The 13472-nt window shown below is 35.7% G+C and overlaps 1 long non-coding RNA gene across 2 annotated transcripts; it reads left to right on the forward strand.

Annotated features, from left to right (window-relative positions):
• The first annotated feature begins 1256 nt into the window (after nucleotides 1–1256).
• LOC134137917 (uncharacterized) lies at nucleotides 1257–8056 on the forward strand. 2 transcript variants are annotated; one of them, XR_009957767.1, is made up of 4 exons: nucleotides 1257–1335; nucleotides 3384–3432; nucleotides 4008–4164; nucleotides 7937–8056. It is a non-coding gene; the product is annotated as an uncharacterized LOC134137917 (long non-coding RNA). The 2 variants fall into 2 exon arrangements; XR_009957766.1 differs by having other exon boundaries at nucleotides 4067–4164.
• Nucleotides 8057–13472: the final 5416 nt, after the last annotated feature.

Below are 13472 nucleotides of genomic sequence, written 5' to 3' on the forward strand. Positions count from 1 at the left end.
TTCAGCTGTTCTGTGAAAATGTTATATGACTATAGATTTTAATGCACCTCTTCTGTACGTCTATGGAGAAAATATGCAAATGTTAAATATATAAACAAAGAATGATAATAAATGTCAGCCTTTTGCTCTGAGATATTTATTCTATGTTTTCATAAGCAAAATATCACAACATAGCTTGTCTAGTAACTAAATTGTAGTGACTATTCTGGTAAATGTCATCTAAACAATTTAAATATTTAATATGCTATTCCGTATACATACCGTTGAAGTGGCATACTAATAAATAATAACAATGACTCAAGTTTACAGCTCAACCAAATCTAATAAAAGGCTCAAAATAAATGGGGATCAAAATATTCAAGCCATGATTCAGTGAGACCCTTTAAATAAACACATGGAAAAACTATTAGAAACAGGGAGAACTCGGTTTGATAATACATGACATTCCACTTATGGAAAAAAATGCTTTGCTTTATTGCCTAACACAGGAAGCTTTCTGCTACTAGTTAATACCAAAGCACATTCAAAGAACAAAATGTCAAAACATTACTGTTTTTCCTTATTTGAGCTATTTAAATACACAGATCCAAGAGATCTCATGGGTGACAGCAGTGACTTAGGGAAGAAATATGCCATTTTCAGTTACCATACTTGGAATCAGACATGAATAAATGATTGTAGCTGTAAAATTTGACTACAAAATAATAACAGAATAGAATAGAATGCAGTGAATTTTATTGAATAATTCAGAGCATCTTTACATGCATTCATTATTTAAGGATGACAATTTACAGAGGTAAAAAAAATGAGTAATATACTCACATTACAAAATAAGATCTAGAATTGCCTGAGTCACAATAGTTTGAATACAGACATTTTAATTCCCAGATTCTTCCTTTTATCTACTCCCTGGGTTAGAAAGAGTAGATGGCTAGTGTGTGGGTAGGAAGTGTTACCTACTTTTAACCATGTAAAGGATAGTTGTCTGCTCTATTCCATTCCCCCCAGATGAGATTTAATAGGGTTTTGCAGATTTCTAGAATGAACATTTATTTATATTATTTGAGTTGTACTACATGGAATGATCGCAGTGATGCAAATGACTTACAGTCAAAAAAGTTACCTATAAGTTATACATATGTTTATATTTACTGTACAAATCAGCAAAAGACAGAGTTGCATGTGAGCATTTAGGAAAATCAGAAAAATCTTTTTTTTTTTTTTTCCTCTCCTTTTTCCTTCTGTAGGGTGGAATAATATCACTCAAAACCTGTTTGTTGCCCTGTGAAAAATGTCTGAAACCCGGTGTTATCTGAGCATCAGCTACTTCTGCAGGTGAGCAGTGGTCGTGGTATTGAAAAAAGGAAGCAGGGGCTATGGTGAGAAGCTGGCGGGGATGAACCCACTCTTCCCTTCCCTCAAGACTGTGAACTTCTTGGGCTGAACATCTTCAGAGAAGGTGGCACTTCAGATGGTTCTTCAGAGAAGTGGCACTGCCATCGCAGCGGAGGATACCTGGCATAGCTTACAAAAGAGGAAAGAGCAGCAGCAGGAAGCGGAGCAGATTAGAACCAGGGTTTTAACAGGTGATTTGGAAATTGGCTGTGATCTTAACAGCATGCTGAACTGACCAGGCCTGAACCTCTCCTAGTACTGGCCTGCAGAGAATAATAAAACTCCGAGTAAGCAAGCGAAAGTGAGGAGCATACTTCTGTAAGAAGTAAAGCAAACCATCATGTGACATTGAGCTGGCAACTGCTTAGAAGTTAAGATGGGATCGTAAACTTTCTGGGAATGTTTCCATATAACTAGAAATTTGTGACATTGTCAGTGGATTATCACTGATCAGAAAATCTTGGATTTAGCTGGAAAAGAAAAACAAGCTTAAAATTTTACAGCTATGCCATCAACAATTCTGTATTTTTAAAAGATACTAACAAAGCACTGTTTTATTGTGCAAGAGAGGAAAGTTAAGTTAGAAAGCTACTGAGAAAAGGAAAGTTGCCACTTCTGACAGTGAATTTCAATGTAGTCAGAAAAATTATATAAATGTGACCTTTTATTGTTTTTCAATATAAAGTACTTCTAATTTTTCGATAAAAATGAGCGTTCAGTAGTTAGCAGCTGCCAAGCCAATAGAAAGCAGCAGTAGCTGGGGTAAACTAATGTGATTCTACCTCTTAACATCAGAATACTTGCTGACAGAATCGTTGTGACTAATGATTTATAAACAGAAAGAATACGAGTGTAACTCTTTGGGTCTTGGACTCAGTCAGAAACAATTTTGTTTCATCCTGCAAATAAAGAAAGAGCATAGTTTTTTTAATTTAAACTAAGTGCAGTGATTACATTATTTTCAGCTATACCAATATGGCAACGTACATACACTTCTACAGGAATGAGTACAAAATTTTTAATGAAAAAGTTACTAATTCTTTTCTGTACTTTAAAATACTATTAGAGAGGGAATAGAAGTCACTGATACTCTCTCCAACTTGGTGAATGAGATGATAGGGAAAGACAGAAGCCAGTGATTGTGTAAATATGCCAAAATGGAGCTTAATTCAAATGAATTTAAAGTATTGTACAATTAAATAAGAAATTGAAAGACTCTGGTGTATTTCTGCAACAGGAATGGATTTCCCTGTTAAAAAAAAAGCTGTAGATATGTCTCATGGCTGTCATGTCTCTCCAGTTAAGAGTCTAGCTGTTTTCCAGTATAAGATATACGTATATGTTACCAAAGGTAGTTCCCTTCTAATGGAAAAGAGAATGTACAAAAAATTTAAATATTTAGTTTGTCTCTTACAAAGAATACAATTTCACAGAATGTAACACTTCCTCTCTCTTCTTCCCCTTCATGGGAAAATTTGAATCCTATATGGTTCTTTAAGATACCCACACTTCAACAGCCTCCAGTGGGGCAGAAGGTATGCCGTGTATCAGACAGTTCAGTACAGTACAGTAACAGTAAATGACTACCTGGAGAAACTAAAATCTACGGTATTCTTGTACTATAAGAACCTAGAAGCATAAACATACAGGTAAACAATTTATGAAAGTAATACAGGAGTTGAAGTACATTCAGGATTGTTTTGCCAGATAATTTTGAAAACTTCTTTACTGTGGGAGTGACGGAGCACTGGAACAGGTTGCCCAGAGAGGTTGTGGAGTTTCCTTTTCTGGAGATATTCAAAACCCATATGGATGTGATCCTGTGCAACGTGCTCTAGGTCACCCTGCTTGAGCAGGGGGGTTGGACTGGATGATCTCCAGAGGTCCCAACCTCTGTGAAAAGCTCAGTAAATTCTAGAGATCTTTTGTATGTAATAACCAATAAATAATCTCTTTATATTTTAAATTTTCAAATATCCTGTTTGCAGAGTTTCTGGATCCAGCAAAAGATGAATCAACTGACTGAAAAATGGGCAGGTAACACTAGCTCTTTCTATTTGCTGCTTTTTCCTATTTACTTTCCTGCTGTGAAATTGCTACCTCTCTTCCCAGATAACAGCAGCAGCGGTAGATGGTGAAACTTGAAGCTATTTGTCCCCTTTTAGGGTCCCTTTTTGCAGGCCATGGCAGTGACACTACAGAAATATAAACTAAGAATGATTTATTAGAGCTGTCTTCTACAAGTTTTTGTTTGAGAATTGCTCATCCCAGACATCAAAGCCCATTTTAGCTTATGCATAGAAGCATCATCCTTAATTAGGCAGCTGTTTTCTTGAAGCTGAAACCAAATGTTCTTCTGTAGTTGTATAAATATATGATTTAACCCCAATGTTAAACCACTTCAGCTTTTGTATAAAATTTGTATAGATTTCAGATCAAGAATAGTCATGCAGCCTAAGTGGAACCCAAATCAGACCATCCTTTCCCTTTTAATGGCTCTGGCTGGGAATGAGGCACAGAACAGTGAGATAGTTCGTTCAGGAGCTGAACTTAGAATAATTTATTGAATAGATTTGTGAAGTTGTGAGGATGCTTTCCTTTTGTGTTTTAAGGTTACCTGCAGTTTCAGGATGGCTTTGGGTCACCAAAGTAAGACTTGTATCTGTTGCAGAAGTGGATTTGACATCTTGTAGAACTTATAGAACTTCTGACCTGCATGTTATGAGGAATGGAAAGAGTCACAGATAAAAGATATAAATGTCACTTGAGGTGAGTGTGATAATTGTTTGTGGATCAGGGTAAACCTTTTTGAAGAGTGCAGTCAAAATTCTACAGCAGGCATTTGTGGTCATTACAGCAAAAAGTGATGCTCTTGACCAATACTACCTACCCCATGGCATAAGACAATTAGAATTTATTACAATCTTATTTTTCTCTGTTGCTTAAGTTCTCCAAAGGCATTCAAGTCTGCTTTCATGTGGCTTCAGGTGCCACAGGTTTTTAAGAGGCATTGTGATTTGTGGCAGAAACTGTGATGGAAAAGACATTTTGTTACCATTATATCAAATGCTCTGGAGATATTCAAGTCTTTAGTACCCTTTTCAAAGCTTTCTGGTTTCATGAGCCATTTTCCTGGCATCTCAGAATGGCTAAATTCTGGTTTTGAAAAGGGAAAGAATGGGATTTTTTTTCTATTCTGTAATCTACCTTGAAATAAAGGGGCTTTTATGCATGTAATTTCGTTCCTTAATGGGAATACAATCTAAGCAGATGTTCCTATATAATGGTGATGCAGGGAAGAAGCATTTATTTCATCTTTGTCTATGTTTACCTTTTATTAGGCTGTTCTATCAGCTGCAGGGGTATTATTTTTGGTTTGCAGTTGCAGGTAATTTTTCAATAAAAAGATCCTTTAAGAACAATGATTTGTGGCAATTGGAACTCAAAATTCAGCATTCTTACTCTCAGTGCTGTATGTGGGATTCAGCTGACCAAAAGTAGGTGTTTGCGTTATCAGTTACAATATCTGAAATAGTTATCTGCATCCCCTTTATAGTTAACAGAGGGGAAAATAGCACTAGGTTGAGATGCCATTCATGGCATCTTAATGCAGATGTCTAATTAAGATATACTCTCAACAGGTGTCTATTTCTCTCCATCAATTGTGAAAGGAGCCAAGGTAGTCAATCTTCTATGTATATGTATATGTATACATCGGCCTTCTGGTTAGATTGATACGTACCTAAATTCTTGTCATTTGACCCTGCACACAAGCTCACCTCTCAGAATTGCAGGATGGTTGAGGTTGGCAGGCACCTCCTGAGACTGTTGTCTAATCTGCTTCTCAAATGAGGGTCACCTAGAGCAGCTTGCCAAGGAAAATGTCCAGCTGGGTTTTGAATATCTCCAAGGGTGAAGACTCCATAACTCCCTCTCTTCCCTTCTCACGTAGCTCAGATCACTCTTGGCCATTAGTAGGTACCACAAGGGAGTTTTCATTTAGAAGAAATTACCCATGCAGTGGACATATGATAACAGATAAAATCCTCCATTTTGGCACTTTATATAGATTCAAGTGTCTTGTTATTCTTTGTGTTTTAATCCAGTAAATATGATATTTAGTATTACTAGAAAAAGATTATGGGCTTTATACTGGCTGGACAATGGCAAGTCTCAGGATTTTCCTGGGCCTGTCTTCGCTGAGCTGGTATTAGCTTGGTTTATCTGTTTAGCTGTCTAGCACTCAGATTACCAATGCCTAAAGTTGTTCCAGTTTAGCTTCAGTTTAGAGTAATAATAGGTAGTTATTTTAGGTGGACTGAATTGTTTATGACTAAAATAAAATGTGATGTGGAAGAGTACAGGCACAAGATGATACCAGATGTCTCAGACTACAAATGCAAATCACAATGGTCAATCAAAGGCCACTGCAGGAGTGCAACCTTCTGCATTAGAAAAGAAAGAAAATATTAGATATAACACAGAGAACAGAAAAATTGTAAAATTGGGAATCAGTGAAAAGAAGGATCATGTGAGCAGACTGTGTTAAAAAAAAAAAAAAAAAAAAAAAAAAAAAAAAAAAAAAAAAACACACAAGTGGACCCAAGAAGGAGGAGGTAAAAGATAGCATCACTACTGACATCATGCATCTCCTGACAAAGAAGAGGAAAAAACTCTCAACACAAGCATCACATCGTGAAGCTGTCAGGATGCTGACAATTCATTATGACCCCAACCTCACTTCTTCTTCTTCTTCTTCTTCTTCTTCTTCTTCTTCTTTTTTTTTTTTTTTTTTTTTTTTTTTTAAGCCAAAAATTGACAGAAACTGTCAACCTGAGGACCCAGAGGGACAGTGGAAGGATAAAACTAGAGGAAAGGGATATGTGCTGGGGTGGTTCTTGTATAACAATTTTAACTACATCTTTGCAAGCCTTTTTTGTATTAATAAATAATTTGTATTATCAGATTATTAAGAATTAATTGGACTAACAATATAGCTCCTTATATATGGTATATTCTATTTTGCTCATAACACTATTTTGGATGTAAGAGTATTATCGTTGTTTGAGCAAAGCAGCAGATAATGAACTTAATATGGCTGCTTACATATGTGAAAATGACAGAAAAATGAAAGTTAATCTAGCAAATTAAGTCAGAACTAACTCTTTCTGGTGAAGAGAGAGGGAAAATATTATATTTTACCACAGAGATAAGCCATTTTGAGTAAATGACAATATTACAATTGTAGAAAATACATGAAGGAATTGAGAGCTAAAATGAGGAAAGTCATGGAAATTGATCATGATTGTTTTTGAGGAAACTGGAAAATAAATTAAGTACTTCTAACTAAATGCAAGCAGAGAAAGAAGTGGTGGAAATGAACACAATTATGACAAATGAAAGCTAGGACATAATAACTATTACAGAGACCTAGTTTACCCCTAAGGAAGAGACTGGGTTATAGAGTTACAGGATGTTGCAAAGAAAATGTTCAGCAGAGAAAAGCAGAGGAGGAAAAGGAGTGTATCTTTGAATAATGGGAAAGTTAAAAGCAATCTTGAATGAGAAACAGAATGAGTTTGGTAAAATTAGTATAGAGTGAATATGTAAGCCCCCGAAAAGATAAAATGGTAATTTAAAGACTTCTCATTGCCAAATAGGTACAGAACAGAGGACGAAAACATACCTCAGCTGCTCTAAATTAGTACAGTTCTGTTGCTTTCAGTGAAGTAAAATGATTTATATCATCTAAATAAAAAGAGAAGTTGAAGATGACAAGCTTATTCCTAAGCAGAAAACCATGGAGGAACTGAAATAAGAACTATCATAAATGATTCCTGTTAGGGCTGGGGTTGATTAACTTTATCTGATCTCAAATTCACTTAAGCTTAGGAGCTTTTAAGGTTTGATCCAAATTAAAAGCTATTTGATTTGCTTTTCCCATTAGAAATCTTGTAAAAAGACAAATGAGAAAGAAATGGAAAAAAAACAAATCAAATGAAAAATGGGATGACAGCTGGAGAAGGAAGAACAGGGCAGTACGAACTTTGCATAATACCCTAGAAAACACATTCTTTACTATTCTGAGCCAGGTTGACGTTACAACCCTGGTCCCTTTGTGACTTTGATCTGCTCTGTGGTCATGTTTAACTAGATCGTACAGAACTTTCATGAAAACATATCTATGTGAAAAGGTACAGTATGAAATTTGTAAATCTCCCACATATAGCAACAAAAATATACGTCCTGTATTTCGTTCTCTTTTAATGTTGTTTGCAGATTTAGGGTAAGGTGTAATGTTGTGTTTCTTAACATTTTGATTAGAGGATATGTTGTTAGTATCCATATAAGGTCTATTTAGTATTAATTGATATCATTGTAATGGGAAGGTCAAAATAAAATAAAGCTGTGAAAGCATTAAAAAAATAACAAATGACTGTGTTTGGGGTGGAGGAGAGGTATGTGTGAGTACATAGTAGTAGACAGACTCAAATTCCCCATATGTGTTGTAATTTACATTTGGAAAAATAATTAATTTCAGATGCTGGTTAAAGTTGCACCTTTGTCCTACTCTTCAACTCAATCCCTGCTGACAAGATAGGTTTCACTGACCTCTGGTGTCTGTACACATTTTTTCTCTACTATGTAACCCATTCTGGTTCCAAATAAAGATTGCCTTGCAATATTTCAGATGTTTTTTTCTTTTTTTCCCCTTTCTTCAGCAGGGATAATCAAATATAATAGAAACGCTATATTCATATAATAAACCCTCTCAGTTCATCAGGCTACATTCAGTAACTTTGAATTCATATGTTGTGCTCATAGCTTAAATTTCCTGAGAAACAATTAAATCATTTGCCATGAGACAATTTCATGAAAAAATAAGATTTGTGGCAATTGCTTTTATATCCTTATATTTTACTAGAAAAAAAAAATTTCCCACACTACAATATTTTAATAAACTTTTTATAGGCATATTTTGTCCCCTTTGTTGTTTTTACATGCTACCTTATTCTTGGAGGTCCTCTACCAAAATCTTTGGGACATTTGTAAAATTAGATACAAATCAAGGCTTAAGCATATCAGAATCTGGGTCAGAAAGATAGAACAGAGACAGAAAGAGATCCATGGGACCCATCTCAAATGCGACTTATTTAATCTGTTGAAATTATAGATATATACTTTAGAGAATGTATCCTCCATTTTCACCTTAGTGATTTAAATTTCCATAAGCAATTGAGCCATCAGTATAATGTGCTGAGATGCTTTATACTTCATCTAATAAAAATGTAGCACACAAAAGTGATATCTGTGTTATTTTACTCAAGGATGATACAACTCTCAGGTTATCCTTTTAAAAGATTAGGTAACATGTATTTACCTAATCATGGTAACCTAATGTTACCATGTCCTAGACAATGGTGTGGATAACTTGTAAAGTCATTTAACTACTCTATAACAAACATTATTTCAAAACACTAAGCTGAACAGGACCTTAATTCGTATAGTCCAGGATTTAGGTAGTACACTGGCTGTGGCAATGGTTCTTGCTGGTACTTCTTAATGAACTTTCTGCATGAGTGGAAATCTTTCTTTACTTCCTCCTGCCACCAAAATCACCATCCATCAGACTACTTAATGTGGAGTGGGATTTTCTAATATTTGTTTTCTGTAGTTGCTACAGAGTGTATTGTCAAACTATAAAATGAACTAGTATTAATATGAATCAGCAAATATCTGGAAACTGTCAAATATGAATTGTTTTTCAAATACTGAAATTCTCAGAGAAGAAACAAAATATGGAGTATATGCTTGGTCCTTCCTTGCCTTCTCTACAGAGTCTTTAAAAATAGCTCTCACAAAACACACTATCTTGGAGGACAAGAATCAAAGGGCAGAAATATCAGGTGGTCTAGTTACGCGTCGTGGAAGGCATTACTTTGAAAGTGCGTCATGGCTATCACGTAACTGATGTCCTACTGTTGACAGCATTGCTCTTAGTTACAATTCAGCATAGGTGGGGAAGAAGCGCTTATGAAGTACTCAAAATACCTAATTTATGTGCCTGCTTAGGACCATCAACTATCCGTACTGTCAGTGGTGAAAGATCTGTGTCGGAAGAGAATAACACAGAGCAGCAAAATTAAGTTATAAATAATTTTGATTCTAGCTGTTATCTTTGTAGAGGTATGCTTCTCTATATAGACTATAGAGGGAGCCCCATCTCTTAACCTAGACATATTAGATGCCTAAAAAAAAGATAGTGTGAATAACCCCCTAAAATAACTGCTCTTTTATTAATGAATCATTTATAGTTATGCGGGGGGGGGGGGGCGGGGGGAGTCTGCCTATTTCCCCTCTTTTTTTTCCTATCCACCAATTAAAATCTGTAGCAATTCCCAGGCCAGAAAATACCTTCCAAATTAATTTCCAGTACCTTCTCCAAAAGTTTTGTCTGGCAAGTAATACAAATTTCCAACCTTTTAATATGTACAAGCATAGTAAATTGACCATACAGAATGAAGCATTCTCGAAAGGCCTGGTAATAAGAGGAAAGATCTGCACTAATATCCTCTCTTCAGAGGCCTTGAAACATAAAGGAAGTACTCACTGTTTACAGGGGTTTCATTTCACTCTACTTTTTTGAGAGTCCAAGAGTCCAACTCTTGATCCAAATTCTACATGTGGCTACCCTGAAAATCAGAATTTTGTACTTTATTTTCAATGTTTTACATTTTCCCCTCTCTGTATCCCTAAGAACGATTTACATTCAACCAATACCTAGCAGAATGTTTTGTGTGCAAATGAACAAATAGTTATACTGAGAAGAGACATGATACACGAGCTTCCTGCTGAAAACCGCATGCACATGGAATGTCCACTAACTCATTCCTGCCATGGTAGAAAATCTCTGTTGAAATGTCAGAGGCTTGTAACCTTATTAAGTGGAGATAAACAAACCATCTGAAACATCATCTTGGCTCTATGCGGAAGTTCAGACGGCATCAGCTGTAATTATAATCTTCCCTTTTATACAGCTCCACTTTTACAAGCTAGTGCATGTGACGGAGTTAACAGCAAGAGTATGTGTTGAAAACCTCTTCAGGACACTCTCAGCTTCTTTTCCCAACCTGTGCATGTGCATTCACTGTTCAGCACTTAGCCGCTGATACTTTGCCACACAGCAGCACAAGAGAGGTGAAAATGAGAAACCTACCTCCCCCTCTGCCAAAAAAATAAAAAGAAAAAAAGGAAAAAAAAAAAAAAAAAGAAAGGAGATTTTGTTCTTGCTGGTTCTTTTATTTCATAGGATCTCAGTTAATTTTAGGTCTCACAAGCGGAATTAATTTGTCTTATAGATTAGTCTTCTTCCATACAAAAATGATCACATAAGGTATTTTCTGGAAAATGCAAAAATGTTCCTTTTGGTAAGAGAGTCTTTTACTCATTTTTTGGTGAAAGGAACAATCTTACCAACTGTGGAAAAAAAAAATCTCTATTGATTTCTTTTATTCTGGAGAGCACGAGATACAAGGTTCTGCAACGAAAACTGGAACTGAGCATTTGTGTGGTTCAGTCTAGCTAGGACACAGCACAGAGCTGCTGCTGCTGCCTCTCAGCCATTTCCTGATAAATTTCTCATGAACACGCTGCACACAGACTGACTATTGTTGGACTCTCCTTACGGCCATATGTTTTTGCAGTTGCCTTTGCTGGTCATAGCTAGAATCTGGAAACAAGATTCTCTTACTAAAACTGTTTTTTTTTTCTTAGTCAAATTATGTATGAGAATCTTAAATAAGCACTTAATAAAGGAAATATCAAGTATGTTAGGCTAGATTCTAGGTTGTCCTGGTTGTCTATGTAAGCATTTTTATTTTGTTTTACAAACAAAAAATAAAACCAGAATAAATATGTCCAGACTTGGTCAAGATAACTTGCAATGAAGAACTTTTAAGCTTTAGATTTTGAACTCTATTCTGTTTCCAGCTAGGTGTTAGCAGCTACTGTTACTTATTTGTAGTTGGATGTGGGACTGATTCATTTCATCAAAATCTAGCCTTTTACTAGCGGAGCTGCATATTTTAAAATACTAATCTAGGCTTCTTGCATGGTTAATGGGGAGAGACAGGAAAAGGGAACCATATTCTAAGACAGGAATATAACAAATGGGTCTAACTGACACTTCAGTGTTCCCATCTCTCCTTTCAATGCCTCTGTCTAGTAGCAGTTTAGACTACTGGTTTCAGCTAGATAACCAATCTTTAGAAGGCTGAGCTTAGTTAAAATGTGTTCCAGATGATTTAGGTAAGATGAATTCAAAGTGTTAGTTGATTCTTCATAGGTGGATGTTGAAGTGATGAGTTAAGCTCCCCTCAGGTTTCCTAGAGATGACTGATAATCTACTAGGAATCAAGACTGACATGATGTCAACTAATTTCTATCTAAACTACTAGGATGTCCACAGAAGATTTGCCAGAGTACAGTTGACAAGAATGGCTCCTTATTAATTTTTACAGTGCTGTAAATATGGTTGATGTTTTCTGTAACTTCAGAAATGCCTTATACCAATTCAAATTGCTATTCAAAAGTAAAATTGTCAGACTGACAATTTTAGCATCATTTATATCAGTCTGGGCTGTGTTGAAACTTGTGAGGATAAACTAGTAGCTGTAGACCAAGTCTATGTGATTTTTTTGAACATCACTTGTTTCATTAGAAACAAGCACCACAGCCAAATTCTGTCTTTCATCTTCATTGATCCAGGGCTTATTGCATGCCAAGAAAGTGACTGGGCATTCTTATACTGACTTCCAAGGAGCAGGGAATTTCACCAGTTATGTACATTCATAGCATTCAAACTGAGTATGGACATCTCTAAATCCAAGACTTGTTCAGACCCATCCACTGAACATCCTGAATTTGCAGTATTTTTTCATTGATGAATAATACCATGTTGCTGATAAAAATGGAGTATATGAGAATCTGAAGACGGCAGAAATAAATCAGTCACAGACTATTTAAAGAAAATGTGATCTTATGTAAAACACAGCTCATTAACTGAATGAGGTTCATAACTTGGCAGTAAATAAACAGTTTTTCAAGACATTCTTTCATATTTCTTTAAATAAAATAAATCAAAAAAACAAATCCAGTAACATGCCATTCTAGTTCACTAAGAGATGTACCTTCTGGTTGTAAGTTAGGAGGAAGGGGTAAAGATACCTTTATAAAGTGTAGCTTTAATAATTACATTATAGGCAGCAGGCAATGTGCATTTGCAGAAGAAATTTCCACATATAATCTTCCTAGACTGGTAAAAATGGGCAAACCATTATTCAGAGTAAATGCAGCATTTGAGCATTAAAAGGATTAGGAAAAATAAACATGGTTCCAATAACAGTTCATTGAAAATGTTATATTCCTTTCTGCAGTCAAAACATATGGCACAGATATGTAATGTAGTAATCCATGCACTTAATGTACTGTTAAGGATGCTGAGTAAAATAAGGCCTAATTAAATATTTTTGTTATGATTCATGATTTGAGAACACGCTGTATTTTGTATTTGTGAGTGTTTCCATTAGAACTTGCTTCAAAAAGTGGGGAAAATTATGATTTTCTTAAGGAATTTTTGGTACTCTATCACAGAGTTCCATGAGCTACAGCACCAGTGCACATCCTGAATGCACATTCTCATGGAAGAGAATCACTTGAGAATTCAACTTCTTGAAATAGCACCTGGTTGCTTTGGAACTTAGCCTTATTTAAGCTCCCCTGTCCTTAATATTTCCCTTGCTTCTCTTTTGCCAGATGTAACGGAATGAGAGCAATTCCACTACTGAAGGCTTAAGAGCTTCTCATGAGGATAAAGTGCTTCTTGAACATCCTAGTCTTTCTTCTATGTGGTCTGTCTGAGCTGAGTTTCAGCCAGCTCACAGTCCTCTGTCCAGACTTTTCAGAGAAATCTGCTCAAACTAAATAGCTCATACATGTTGGAAATGCAAACTGCATCTCTTTGTCATACTGGTGCTATCAAAAAACCTTCAGTAGCAAGACACATGGTGTTATCCAAA

This window comes from Rhea pennata, chromosome 3, assembly GCF_028389875.1.
Source record: "Rhea pennata isolate bPtePen1 chromosome 3, bPtePen1.pri, whole genome shotgun sequence".
NCBI classification, from domain to species: domain Eukaryota; kingdom Metazoa; phylum Chordata; class Aves; order Rheiformes; family Rheidae; genus Rhea; species Rhea pennata.